This window comes from Oryx dammah, unplaced genomic scaffold (assembly GCF_014754425.2).
Source record: "Oryx dammah isolate SB20612 unplaced genomic scaffold, SCBI_Odam_1.1 HiC_scaffold_21, whole genome shotgun sequence".
In the NCBI taxonomy this organism is placed as follows: Eukaryota; Metazoa; Chordata; class Mammalia; order Artiodactyla; family Bovidae; genus Oryx; species Oryx dammah.
The window spans coordinates 51,110,799-51,125,890 of NW_024070205.1; positions in this window are offsets into that span (position 1 = coordinate 51,110,799).

Here is a 15,092-nt window from a genome sequence, read left to right on the forward strand (position 1 = left end):
TTGGATACCTCCAGTATTCCTACTTCATAACATCACTCAGTTCATTTATTTTTTTTTTTCCAACAATGACTTGTACTGAGCCAAAATCTACTGCCTGAGCTCCTGCCTGTGTGGCTGGTGACCTGTGTATTTTCATTTGTCCTTTCCAGCTCCTCAGTCCCTATCAAACTTAGCTTTCCTCTGCCCTGTCTTCTTCATTGTTTTTAAAGATCCCTGTTAACTAGTAAAATGTTTCTTGCTACTCTGAACATATCAGCTCCAAAAGATAGTGCATATTCTGTGTAGCATTTGTGGAATAAGAATGCCAGGCAAGGGGCTTCCCTGGTGGCTCAGTGGTAAAGAATCCACCTACCAACGCAGGAGACACAGGCTTGATCCTTGGTTTGGCAGGATCCCACTGAGGAACAAATAGGCCCGTGCTCCACAACTATTGAGCCTGTGGTCTAGAGCCCAGCAGCCACAGCTAGTGAAGCCTGCTCACCCTAGAGCCCGTGCTCTGCAACAAGAGAAGCCACTGCAAGGAGAAGCCATGTACCACAACAAAGAGCAGCCTCAACTCATCGCAACTGGAAAAAGCCTGTTTCCAGCAGTGAAGACTCAATACAACCAAAAATAATAGATAAATGAAGAAAGAAGTAGAAGAGGGGGTGCCTTGCCCTGAGTGCTCTGAGTCTGGATGCCTAGATGTGCCGTAACCATCAATCACCACGAGAGGAGCTCTCTCAGGGACAAGGTGATGTGCTGAGAAAGGCAGAGCAAGAAGAGAGAAGGGCCCAGGGCCCTGCTAATCTCCCCAAATTGCACACCCACCAGCCTGAGGCTGCCCTCCTCCAGCAGTCTCGTTACCTGAGACAGTACTACTTTATTGTTTAAAGTCACTCTAGTGAGGGTAGTCTGTTACTTGCAAAGATCCTAACTGATACAATTAAGAATTCTCAGTATATACCGGACTCACTACATAAAGGCCACCTGACGCAAAGAGCCGACTCATTGGAAAAGACCCTGAGGCTGGGAAAGATTGAAGGCAGAAGAGGGACGACAGAGGATGGGGTGGTTGGATGGTATCACCGACTCAACGGACACGAGGTTGAGCAAACTCCAGGAGATAGCGAAGGACAGGGAAGCCCTGCATGCTTTTGTTCATGGAGTCACAAAGAGTTGGACACCACTTAGCAACTGAACAACAGCAACATAAAGGACTTTAGAAAGATATTCCTCATTGGAGGGAAAGCTCAGGAGTGGGGAGTGTGTGTGTGCGCTTGCATGTGTGTTTGCCCCAAGGGAACAGCAACATCTAAGGAACAAATGAAACAGAACAGGAAGGCAGAGGAAGATAGGGGAATAAGAAGCCAAGAGCTAAACATAGACAAAAACCCATATATATCGTTCAAGAGGAGATTATGTTTAGAAGAGGAATTAGAATGATACAGGAAGAAATTAAGAGGAGGTGCTGAATAAATTTGGGAATTTTAAAATGCTGATGATTAATGGAGAGGCAATATAGTTTTCAAATACAGAGGTCCAGGGAAAGGACGAGGAATTAAAGGACTAAGGTAGTAGGAGAAAGCATCAGTTCTAGGACCAGGTGAGAGGAAGCAAATGCAAAAATACCTATTAGATACCCACTCTGTGTTTGCTCATGCAGGTGACACAATAAAGCCAAGAACAGTTGCAGCCAAAGTACAAGATTTTCTCTCAAAAAAAGCAATGGAGAGCCTTTTATCCTGCACATAAGATGCACACAATAAATATTGCTTGAATTAATTAGGAACAATATTTGATCAAGAAGCAAATTATTGGGTTAGGGTTATTGTGTCTTTGGAGCAGAGGGAAAGGAAAATTAGCAGAGTGGCTAGAGTGATTCTGGAAGGGACCATGAAATATATGAACTGGGTCTTGAAATTTATAGAGAATTTATTTGGGCATGGAAAAATGTGTAGAGACTTAATGATATTGTGGTGGGTCATTAAATTCTTAGTTATAGATGCCTGGCAGTTGCTGCAGTCTAAATATGTCCTATTATTATGATCCAGAGACAAGCATATTATCAATGCAATAGAATTGAATGTGTGACTAATTGTTTTTAATTTAAAAAGTAAAAAGGATTTCATTCAAACAGAAAAATGTATGAAAAAACTTGAGTGACTAATATAATCTTTGTGCCACTCTTTTCAATGTTAGCAGTTCTTGCATTTTTTAATTAATAAACAGGCACCACAAAGAAGCTTAACTGAAAGAGAGTCTTTGTTAAGCTTGGTGCTTGTGTCACTAAGAAATTGAAGCTGTCATAGTCACTCTGAAATGAGGAGCGTAAGCTGCCTGACTGCTTCTTGCTACCCATGTGATGATGAAAAGTTTTTTAAACTCTAGGAACATCAGTAAAATAAAGATAATAGTAGCGCTTCTCTCAATAGACTGTGAGAATTAACTGAGAAAAATGAAGGTAGTGCTAATTAATGACTGCTACATACTAAGTTGGAGAAGGCAATGGCGACCCACTCCAGTACTCTTGCCTGGAAAATCCCATGGACAGAGGAGCCTGGTAGGCTGCAGTCCATGGGGTCGCACAGAGTCAGACACGACTGAGCGACTTGACTTTCACTTTCCACTTTCATGCATCGGAGAAGGAAATGGCAACCCACTCCAGTGTTCTTGCCTGGAGAATCCCAGGGACGGCGGAGCCTGGTGTGCTGCCATCTATGGGGTCGCACAGAGTCAGACACGACTGAAGCGACTTAGCAGCACCAACAGCAGCAGCAGCTCTTATTTAAGAATACTTAGTATGTGCTGCTGCTGCTGCTAAGTCTCTTCAGTCATGTCTGACTCTGTGCGACCCCATGGACTGCAGCCTACCAGGCTCCTCTGTCCATGGGATTTTCCAGGCAAAAGTACTGGAGTTGGGTGCCATTGCCTTTTCTGGAAATAAGAGCTACTAGTCAATGGCACCCCACTCCAGTACTCTTGCCTGAAGGGAATGGCTACCCTTATTATATAAAATTTTTATAAAATAAAAAATTATTATATAAATGCACAATAACAATTATCACAGGCATGCAAAACAGTCTAAGGGTTCAAACCAAGTGGGCCAGAAAAAAGAAAAAAGTAATGACCAATAATTATGAAATAATCACCAAATAACCAAAGTTACCTACTATTGACATTTTGGTATATTTCCTTCCAGTCTTTTCTCTATATAAAATGTTTTGGTTGTAACCATACTACATGTACAATTTTGCATCCTACGTTTCTTTAAAATTTACCACCTTCAAATCAATGATATATTTCTAAGTCTGTCCATGTACAGTGTTCAGAGCTCTTTGTTATTAATGTTTTTGAATTTGCAGAAAAGCTGTTTTTGAATTTGCAGAAAAACCTTCATTAGTGGGGTTTCTGAAGTATCAGTCTGCCTTGGGCAGTAATGCTCTTCACCCTGTTCTGTGATTCTTGAAGACAGTGGGCACCGTCTGATTCAAGTTTGTTCTCTCAGCTCTAAGCAGGTAAGTGCCTGACATCAGGGCAGGACTGAGGATACTCTGGCTGAATGAATGAATGAGTAAATGAGTTAACAGGGATGCAGGTTGCTTGAAGTTTATTTAAAGACTGAGGAGATCATTTTAAGGTCAACCAGCTTTATTTGATTTGAATACTCTCTCATGCACATGTGGCAAAACAGGATCATGTCTAGATTCAGTTCAGTTCAGTTCAGTTCAATCGCTCAGTCATGTCTGACTCTGAGACCCCATGAATCACAGCATGCCAGGCCTCCCTGTCCATCACCAACTCCCGAAGTCCACCCAAACCCATGTCCATCGAGTCGATGATGCTATCCAACCATCTCATCCTCTGTTGTCCCCTTCTCTTCTTGCCCCCAATCCCTCCCAGCATCACAGTCTTTTCCAATGAGTCAGCTCTTCGCATCAGGTGGCCAAAGTATTGGAGTTTCAGCTTCAACATCAGTCCTTCCAATGAACACCCAGGACTGAGCTCCTCCTCTAGGACGGACTGGTTGGGTCTCCTTGCAGCCCAAGGGACTCTTCAAGAGTCTTCTCCAACACCATCAATTCTTCGGCACTCAGCTTTCTATAAAGAAAGCTATAAAGTCCAACTCCCACATCCATACATGACCACTGGAAAAACCATAGCCTTGACTAGATGGACCTTTGTTGGCAAAGTAATGTCTCTGCTTTTTAATATGCTGTCTAGGTTGATCATAACTTTCCTTCCAAGGAGTAAGCGTCTTTTAATTTCATGGCTGCAGTCACCATCTGCAGTGATTTTGGAGCCCAGAAAAATAAAGTTAGCCACTGTTTCCACTGTTTCCCCATCTATCTGCCATGGAGTGATGGGACTGGATGCCATGATCTTCGTTTTCTGAATGTTGAGCTTTAAGCCAACTTTTTCACTCTCCTCTTTCACTTTCATCAAGAGGCTCTTTAGTTCTTCTTCACTTTCTGCCATAGAGATTATGACTCTTATTTTTTACACAACCTTAGGTCTTTTCCCAGTAATGGACATTTGGGGTGCAATGCAGAAGTACACTAAAGATCCAAAAAGCTTAATGAACCTGACGCAGGAAAAAACTCAAATAGACAACATGCCAAAGGACATTATAATCAAATTGCTGAAAACAAGCGATAGAGATCTTAAAAGTAGAGAAGAACAAAGATACATTACATCTAGAGGAACGAACAGTTTTCATTAGAAACAATGCAAGTACCCGCCCCCAAAATGCCATCTGTAAAATGCTGAAAGAAAAAAAGTTACCAATCTAATGAAACAGAAATAGTTTCAGATAAGCAAAGGCTGAGAGGGTAATTTCCCACAGAATTGGATTATTAAGAAATGCTTTTAAAAGAGTTCCTCAGGTTGAAGGAAAATGATACCAAATAGAAAAGTCAGAGCAAAGAAATTAAGAGTGGCTGAAATGATAAATACATGGATCAATACCAAATAGTTTCAAAAAATCTTTAAAAGACAATTGATAACTTAAATAAAAATAAAAATATATTTTGAGCTTTGTAACATATATAAAAATAAAATATATTAAGACAGTAGCATAAAGTTCATGAGGGGAAAGTGGAGGTATACTATTAAAACTTATTGTATGTAAAGTAGGATAACAGTATTTAAAAACATGTGGTTAAATTTTGTATTATAAATTCTAGCATGAACACTAAAAAAATAAATAATATAGAAGTATAGCTTAGAAATCAATAGAGAAGAAAAAAATGATATTCTAAAAATAATCAAAGTTCAGTTCAGTTCAGTTGCTCAGTTGTGTCCGACTCTTTGCCACCCCATGAATCGCAGCACACCAGGCCTCCCTGTCCATCACCAACTCCCGGACTTTACCCAAACTCATTGTGTCCATTGTGTCGGTGATGCCATCCACCCATCTCATCTTCTGTCGTTCCCTTCTCCTCTTGCCCTCAATCTTTCCCAGCATCAGGGTCTTTTCCAATGAGTCAGCTCTTTGAAACAGGTGGCCAAAGTATTGGAGTTTCAGCCTCAACATCAGTCCTTCCAATGAACACGCAGGACTGATCTCCTTTAGGATGGACTGATTGGATCTCCTTGCAGTCCAAGGGACTCTCAAGAGTCTTTTCCAACACCACAGTTCAAAAGCATCAATTCTAGAATAAATGAATGGAAAAAATGCAAACACCAATCATAAGCAATCTAAACTAATATCAGACAAAGTAAATTCCAGAATAAGGAGTACTACCAGAGATTTTAAACATTTTTTCATGGTGACAAAAAGGACAGTCCAAGAAGATAAGAATCCTAAGTATGTGTATACTTAGTAAATGAAATTCAAAATAGAGGAAACCAAAAATGAAATGAGAAATAAATCCACAATGACAGTTTCAATTTTCAACAATTCTTTCTGGGCAATCGATAGGTTAAGTAGAGAGAAAATCAATAGGTGCAGATTTGAACATTATCAATCAACTCGACCTAACTGTTATTTATAGAACATGCCACCTAATGACTGCAAAATACACATTCTTCTCAAGTGCAAATGTAACATTCACCAAGATAGTCTATATCCTGGGCATAAAACAAGTCTCACATTTAAAAGGACTGAAACAGTGTAGAGTATGTTCTTTGACCATAAAAGAATCAGAATGGCAACAACAACAAATAAAAAAAAACTGACAATATCTTCACCTTCCAGGGTAAATCTCATCCAATTAGATGTTCATGTGGCCTTTTCTATCTCAGTTCAGTTCAAGCAAACTCACTAGTCTGAAGTATTTTCATAGTTGAGACCACCAGGTAGAACTAACCATTCTATTTCTTTTGCCTGCACTGTATTCGGTATGAATGTCTGTATATAGGTATGAATATATGCCATGCAATAAATACAGAGATTATGCTGATATTCTATGTACAGACACACATATGTAATTCTTATTTTGTAGTCAGTCTCGTCTAATCCTTTCATTTTTGATAAAGGACTGACTCTAAAATCAAATTTTTAAAATACGATAAACTACAATGGAATATAATTTGCAAAAATGCTGAGTCAGGATGTTGTACACCTAAAACTGACACAAAAGGTACTTCCCTGGTGGTCCAGTGGCTAAGGCTCCAAGCTCCCAATGCAGGGGCCTTGGGTTCAATGCCTGGTCAGGGAACTCGATCCCACATGCTGCAACTAAAGATCCCACATACTGCAGCTAAAAAAAAGATCCTGCGTGCTGCAGCTGAATTAAAAAACAAACAAAGGAAAACTAACACAGTATTGTAAATCAATGACCCTTCTGTTGAGAGTACTGCTAGGGCTCAACCTCTCTCTGCACCTTGAGTCCACCACTTTCTTTTCTGTGGACTGGCTTTTTCTAGCCACAGGGAAGAAAACACAGGCAAAGAAAAGGACACATTTGTGCCCTACCGTGTAACCATTTGGCAAGTGACTAAGTCCACTCTTTTGGACCCCATTCCACAATCCTTACAGGAGAGAATCACTGATTCAGTTTCCTATTCTTGAACCAATCACCTGTGGCAAAGTGAGAGAAAGCAAATCTCAGGTAGGAGTTACTTTTGAGCCCATCAACCTGTGACCTGCAAGTCCTAGAGGAGACACGTTTCAAGTCCAGCTGTGCTTTCTTGGTTCTTGCTGTCTGACTCAGCCCTGGGACCTTCTGCTGCAGCCAGAGCAAAGGATATTTAGGACAGGATAGACATGTGCTAACAGTGCCTGAAACAAATATCGACAATTCTGATGAGCAGTGATTTCCATTTCTGGCAATGATGTATATTCTTATCCATGAAAATGACAACAAAATTAGACCTAGAATCAAAATGAACTGTTACTTGGCTGAAAAAACATTGCGAAAAGACTATTGCATCAAGCCTTAAGCATCATCTTATTCAACACAGAAAATCAACTCCTGATACAGCAGAGATCAGATGGTAAAATTTCCTTTCCGTTTTGTTTTACCAGCACTTGCAGTTATCCATTAAGTCATAAAGGGGAACTTGAAGAAAATAATGCAATTGAAATACGAAGGGCAGCACAGAGGCCTTTAAAAGCTGAATTAATGATTTCCATGGCACAGGTTTCCCCAGAAGATACTGACTTTTTAATTTTTATTTATTTTTGACTGTGTCTGGTCTGAGTTGCAGCCCCGGAATCTTTTCCATTGCAGCACATGGGCTTCTCTCTAGTTTGTGACACGTGGGCTTAGTAGTTGAAGTATGTGGGCTTAGTTGCCCTGAGGCATGTGGGATCTTAGTTCCCAGCTCAGTTCGGTTCAGTTCAGTCGCTCAGTCGTGTCTGACTCTTTGCGACCCCATGAATCGCAGCACGCCAGGCCTCCCTGTCCATCACCAACTCCCGGAGTTCACCCAGACTCGCATCCATCGAGTCAGTGATGCCATCTAGCCATCTCATCCTCTGTCGTCCCCTTCTCCTGGTCAAACCTGAGTCCCCTGCATCAGAAGGCAGATTCTTAATGACTGGACCACTAGAGAAGTCCTTTTTAAAAAACTTTTTTGGGGATATAGTTGATTTACAATGTTGGGTTAGTTTCTACTGTGCAGCAAAGTGATTCAATTATACAAATACATATATCCATCCTTTTTTAGATTCTTTTCCCATATAGGCCACTACAAAGTATTGAGAAGAGTTCCATGTACTATACAGTAGGTCCTTATTACTTATTATTTATTTAGGTTATCTATTTTACATATATTAGTGTGTATCTGTCAAACCCAATCATCCAATTTATCCCTCCCCCACACCCTCTGGTAACCAGTTTATTTTCTACATCTGTAACTGTATTTCTGTTTTATGAATAAGTTCATTGATAGTTTTCTTTTTAGATTCTACATATAAGCAATATCATATGGTACTGTCTTCCTCTGTCTGACTTACTTCACTCAGTACAACAATCTGTAGGTCCGTCCATGTTGATGCAAATGACATGACGTCATTTTTGACGGCTGAATAATATTCCATTGTGTGTATGCACCACATCTTTATCCATTCCTCGGTTGCTTGACATTCAGGTTGTTTCTACATCTTGTCTATTGTAAATAGTGCTGTAATGAATATTGGTGTGCATTATTCTTTTGGATAGTGTTTTTCTCTGGATATACTCCCAGGAGTGGGTTGCTGAGTCATATGGTAACTCTATTTTTAGTTTTTTAAGGAACCTCCGTAGCAACTACACTAGTTTACATTTCTACCAACAGTGTAGGAGGGTTCCCTTTTCTCCATACCCTCTCCAGCATTTACTGTGTAGATTTTTTTGTTTTGACAACGGCCATTCTGATTGTTGTGAGATGATACCTCGTTGTAGTTTTGATTTGCATTTCTGTAATAATTAGTGATGTTGAGCATCTTTTCATGTGCTTTTTAACCATCCGTGTGTTTTCTTTGGAGAAATATCTGTTTAGATCTTCCATCCATTTTTTTATTGGATTGTTTGTTTTTTCAATATTGAGCTGCATTATCCATTGGTATGTTTTGGAGATTAACCCCTTGTTGTCGGTTGCTTCATTTGCAAATATTTTCTTCCATTCTGAGAGTTGAAAGACAATTTTCTAATGAGAATTCACTGCAATCTGATGACATTTGGGGTGAAATTAGGTGCATTTTGCTTGTGAGGAAGAATGTATTAATAGCTTTAGATTCCAATGCCTGTGAGATTAAGAGCAATTAAGTTATCTCCAAGGGAGAACAAGAAGATTTCTGCAGCCAGTGGTGTAATCAAGATAACTTCTGGGTTTAAAATGATCTCACAGATTTTTCTTTTCACATGTTGAGGTAACTTTATTTGAATCAGTTCACTGAACTTTAGAAAACATGAATATAAAAGTTCACAAATGATTTTACAAGTACTGAAAACCTGGTCCACATTAAAAGGGACTGATGATGACCTCAGGCCTGTGACTATCAAACTCAGATGTGTGTTCAATAGTCCTTGAAACGTTTAGGTATCCGCTTTTCCTCAGTGTGCTGTCACTTGAATAAACAGGTTCCTTTGAGGAACAACTAGGAATCATCGGTGTTCACTAGCCATACGGATCAAGGGTGCTTCCACCTAAGAACTTGGCCAGCTCTTCCATCAGTGGGTCCCAGATCTGTATGTAATTTAGCTAAGGGTTGGAAAATGAGCAAGGCATCAAGACTTTTTATTAGGGTGACTGCCCTCCTGTTCCTACTCTTCCAACCTTGTCTTGACTGTAGATATTAAGTAGTTGTTTTGTTGGCTACCCACCTATTTTGCCCATAGAGACACCATATCTCATTAACTATTTCCATTTCCACATGTTTCTGTGGGTCAACTCCCTTGGCTGTCCCTTCAACCATGCCAGTTTTTGTGGTAGAAGCATCCCCCACCCACACTGCTTTCCCATGATTAAGCACTGCCATCTGGCATCTGTTATTTAAAAAAAATTCTTTTATATTTAGTTTTGGCTATATCAGTTCTCAGTTGTAGGCTCAGTAGTTGATCGGTGAGATGTGGGATCTTAGTTCTTCAGCCACGGATCGAACCCATGTCCCTTTCACTACAAAGCAGATTCTCAACCCCTGGAGCACCAGGGAAGTCCCTAGCTGCTATTATTTTCAATAGGCCCCACATCATTCCCAGCACTCTTAAGGAGACCAGCCTGCGACTGCCTCTCCTGCGGTCACCCCTGGCCTTCATGGGAGAGCCACTGCTGAATTTCTCCACACTAGCACGTTCTGATTGACACGTCCCCTGGGCTTTCCCAAATAGCACACTTCTCTGCTGATTATTCTGGCTTGTATGAAGTATCCATTGCAGCACACCCACCTCTCTGAGCCCATTTATTCCTTCCTCTAGTCTGCCAGGGCAACTCAGGTATTTCTACTTCATTCAGTGTAGACTATTGCTTTCTCCAGGCTTCTTTGTGATACTGTAGTAACCCTTGAGATTTTTGTCAGGACATTAAATCCTACATCCCAAAAGAAAGTCCCCAGGTCAATGAATCCTTCCTCATCCATTTTATATTTATTTTAAATAAAATAAATATTTTATTTATTTAAATTTTTATTTTTAATATTTTAATATTATATCAGTTCAGTTCAGTTCAGTTCAGTTGCTCAGTCGTGTCCGACTCTTTGGGACCCCATGAATCGCAGCACTCCAGGCCTCCCTGTCCATCACCATCTCCCGGAGTTCACTCAGTCTTCCTGATCAGTAGCCTTCAAAATCCGATCTAGGGACTTCCCTGGTGGTCCCCCTGGACTAAGACTCCATGCTTCCAATGCAAAGGACCCAGGTTCAATCCCTGGTCAGGGAACTAGATCCCACGTGCCACAGCTAATGATCACACATGCCACCACTGGAAGATCTTGCATGCCACAATTAAGACCCAGTGCAGCCAACTCAGTCAATAATTTTTTAAAAGTCTAATTCAAAATCTCCTGGTTTCTACCAGTATGTGCTGGGTAATTCTGGAAGCTCCATCTGGTGTAATCTCTCTCCTTTTTCAGTCTTAAGCTGGGATTTAACCTTGGTTATCAGCCTAGCAATCAAGAGTGTGATTGGGGTCGGGGAACCCTATTGTTTTGTCAGAGAGAAGATGCTTCAGTGTCTTCCTGAGTGGGAAGAGAACTAGCTCTAAAAGGAGGGCTGGATTCCTCTACACCTCCGAGGATTCAGGAGAGTCTGCACAGCCATATCCTCAGGAACATCCCTCTACAAGTCTCCTTCCCAAGAAAGTGTGTTAGTCACTCAGTTGTGTCCAACTCTTTTGCAATCCCATGGTCTGTAGCCCGCCAGGCTCCTCTGTCCATGGAATTATCCAGGCAAGAATAGAGTAATGGTTAGCCATTTCCTTCTCCAGGGGATCTTCCAGACCCATGGATCGAACCCTGGTCTCCCACATTGCAGGCACATTCTTTACCATCTGAGCTGCCAGAGGAAGCCCTGTCAAAGGACTCCAGGTTTTCTCACCTAGGACTGTGACCTAGGCATGACATAACCTGTCCTGCCTGAGCATTTACATGTCTCTGGAGCTCAATGACTCTAGCTATTAAATCCTACTCTTACTCTTTTGCTGTGTTCTTTCTTCATGGAGGCAATAAAGACCTCTTAATAAGCTAGCCAAGAACCCTCTGGCTCTCCACTTAGCTTTTAGGTGTTGGATAACTCTTTTTTCGTTATTCCTATGCAAGACATCAGTACAACTTAGTAATAACCAGCCAATCCACTGTCCTTGTAAGCACCATTTTCCCCCTTTTCTTTCAGTGCCTGAATCATTGCATCAGCGAAGGTGTTCCCCTCCCATGGGATATTTTTCTAGGACACCACAAATGAAATCTTCAGTTATCAGTGTGCCAAGAATTATGTCCCACATTCCACCTGGGTTGGGATATTCCCTGCCAGCCGGATGATGAGTTATCCAGTTCAAAGTTCATTGTAACACCTGCTTTTCCAGACTATTTCCTAATACATACAGTTCCAGTTCAGGTGCTCTGAGAAGCAGATGTCAGGAGGGAATCAGATATGCAGAAGATTTATTTGGGGAAACAGTTTTGAAAGATAAAGCAGAGAGGGAGCAAGAGGGTGTGAGGAGAGCCTCAGAGCAGACTCCAGGTCTGACACCTATAAAAGGAGATGAAAGGAAGGAAAGAGCTTCTCATAGGAGGAGGCTCCAATTGTAAAGCAGCTCCAGGACCATCTTGAGCAGGCCAGTTGGGAGACTGTGTTAACTATACTTTAATCACTTTCAATGTTTGATTGCTGGAAGGACTCACAGGACTCCAACAGCTTACACTCATAGTTTTTTTGTTTATGTGTTTTTAGACTTTATTTTTAAAGAGCAATTTTAGTAGCAAAATTGAACAGAAGGTAGAGAGGTTTCTTATACACTCCCTGTCCCCCGCACATGCACAGCCTCCCCGTTTACACATCTCCCACCAGAGTGGTACATTTGTTACAACTCGTGAAGCTACATGGACACACCATTCTCTCTCAAAGTCCACAGTTTACATTAGGGTTCACTCTTGGTACAGGACAATTTTTCTATTCGTTTTTATTTTTTATTTGTTTACTATTTGGCCGTCCCCTGAAGCATGTGGGGTCCTTGTTCCCTGACTAGGGATTGAACCCATGTCCCTTGCATTGGAAGTGTGGAGTCTTAACCACTGGGCCACCAGTGGTTAAGGAATTCCCAGTCCCCAGCAAAGTTATGCAATGAAGGGGCTGGAGATCTCAGGTACGGGCTTCTTTGTTCACCCACTGCTGGATCCCACAGGATGCACTTTGTCTCCAGGTCTCAAACCACCATTAGCTCCTGTGTACCAAGGAGTCTAAGACTGACTCATGGTGGAGATCACTTAGAGTGAGCTGATAGTGTAGGCATATTCTAGCTCCATGGCCAGCTCTAATCACTGAAATCCCCAAGACTCCACCAAAGAAACAACTATTAATCAATGCTGACAAGCTGGTATATCTTGCACCCCAAGACCAGCAGTCACAGAACATCATTTATTATGTTCCACAGTGTTGCCAAGGGTCACCGTCATGTTGCAGGCAGCTAGATGAGTATGCGGCCAATCCAGACCATGCCATGCAGGAGCCCCAGAGCCAAGATTGCCCAATACAGGAGGCCCATGTTGAGGACAAATGGTTTGGCTCTGGCAGCTCTGCCATGCTCAGTTACTGGCTAGGAGCAGCAGCCCGAGGAGAGCCTGGCATCAGCAGAAATGCTGAGCAGACCTTCGGAAGCAGCAGGGGGGCTCGCCAACCAACTACATTCCTCACAGCTGGAGATCTACGAGGCATCTATTATCATAGCTAGCAAAAGTCACTTCAGGAAAAGTTTTTCAAGCTCCCTCTGACTCTTGTGTGACCCATGTTTATTTCTCTAGTTTTTCCTCTTGACATATCTTTAAAAAATTTTTTTAATTAATTAATTTATTTGACTGTGCCAGGTCTTAGTTGCAGCACGTGGGATCTAGTTCCCCTAGCTAGCAAGGGTCAAACCCAGGCCCTCTGCATTGGGAATGTGGAGTCTTAGCCACTGGACTACCAGGGAAGTGCTCTCTTGCCATATCTTAAACTCTCCAGCCATCCTGAACTACTTAAATATCCTGGAATAAAAGTCATTTACTTTCTCACCTCTGGGCCTCTGTTCATGACCCTCTGCCATTAACACTATTAGTTTCTTCTTCCACTTCCTTCCCCTAACTTCTACTCGTTCTTCAGGTCTCAGTTCAGACACCATTTCCCTATGAAAACTTTCCTGCTCCCTGCCCCTGTATGCTTCTATAGCATCCTGTCCTCAACCTCATAGCACTCATCACCTGACTGTAATAGCTGGAAGAATCTGTGTCTTCCACTAGTCCACACAACCTGTAAGGGTAGGCACTATGTCACAATGAATGTAACCTAAAGCATGTCACACTAGGTGCTTAATAAATATTTGCTCATCAACTACTGGATAATTTCACCCTTTTGAATTGCTTAGAATCTGAGGGTTTAGAAATGAAAGCAAAATCAATGATTATCCAACTCTTAATGTCTTCACATCCCATAGACATATACATGTCCTGAAGGGACAATCTTTTGGGGGCTAGAATTCATAAATCCACTTCATGAAGCCATCTTTCTGGTTTGGGCAGCATTGATGACGTGGCACTCCTTATTGGGTAGTCTAATCCCATGTGCCCCCTAGTTGATGTTCAATTCATTTAGAAAATTCTAGACAATGATTGAGTATGTTCATTTCTGTGGGGAGTATGTTTTTCTACTTTCCCTCCCATGGGATAATCTAGTACAACTTTTTCCATAGTTTGTTATGAAAGATACTTGGTGAAAGAAGTTGCTCTTATTCCTTCAAGGAAGTGATGTTTTTCCTTAGGCTTGACTCCATTCTGTAGAATGAAAAACAAAGAGATCTTCACTAAAAAAAAAAAAAAAAAAACTGGGATATGCTACTAAAGTTTGCTGAGCATAATGTCTTTAGAAGTAGTTTCTCATAAATACAACTCACAACATTTAGTTTCTTCTTGGTACAGTTAAGGAAACAGGACATAGGAAAGAGTGGCAGGAGATGGTGTTTCTGTGCTGGGATATGGGCCAGGTGTTTTACAGAACTGATCTCGTTTAATTCATAGTACAGCCTTAGGAAATAGGTTTAATGATCCCCTCCTCTGTTGTTGTTTTTAAACTAAATGATACTTTTACCTGGGTCTCAGGAAAAATTGGTATTGGATGACCCTCTTAAGGGTCATTCTAAAGAAATAGGATCTGTCAAGAATTCAACTTGCATCTTCCTGTAGTCACTTGGGTTGAACAGGAAAAGCAGCTTCTCTTTCCAGCATAGTTTGCAGAATAGGAAGTAGAATGTTTGGCAGAAAAGACAGAGTGGACAGGAAAGCATTTAATATCGGTCTTTTGTTTGGATCTATCATTTAAAGTTGCTCAGCAGAGGGCAGTTGACTTTGCATCTTCACTGAGTGACTTAGAAAAGGATTCTACAAAAAGTGACTATGGGGGGATTTTCCTGATGGCTCAGACAGTAAAGCATCTGCCCGAAATGCGGGAGACCCTGGTTCTATCTCTGGGTCGGGAAGATCCCCTAGAGAAGGAAATGGCAACCCA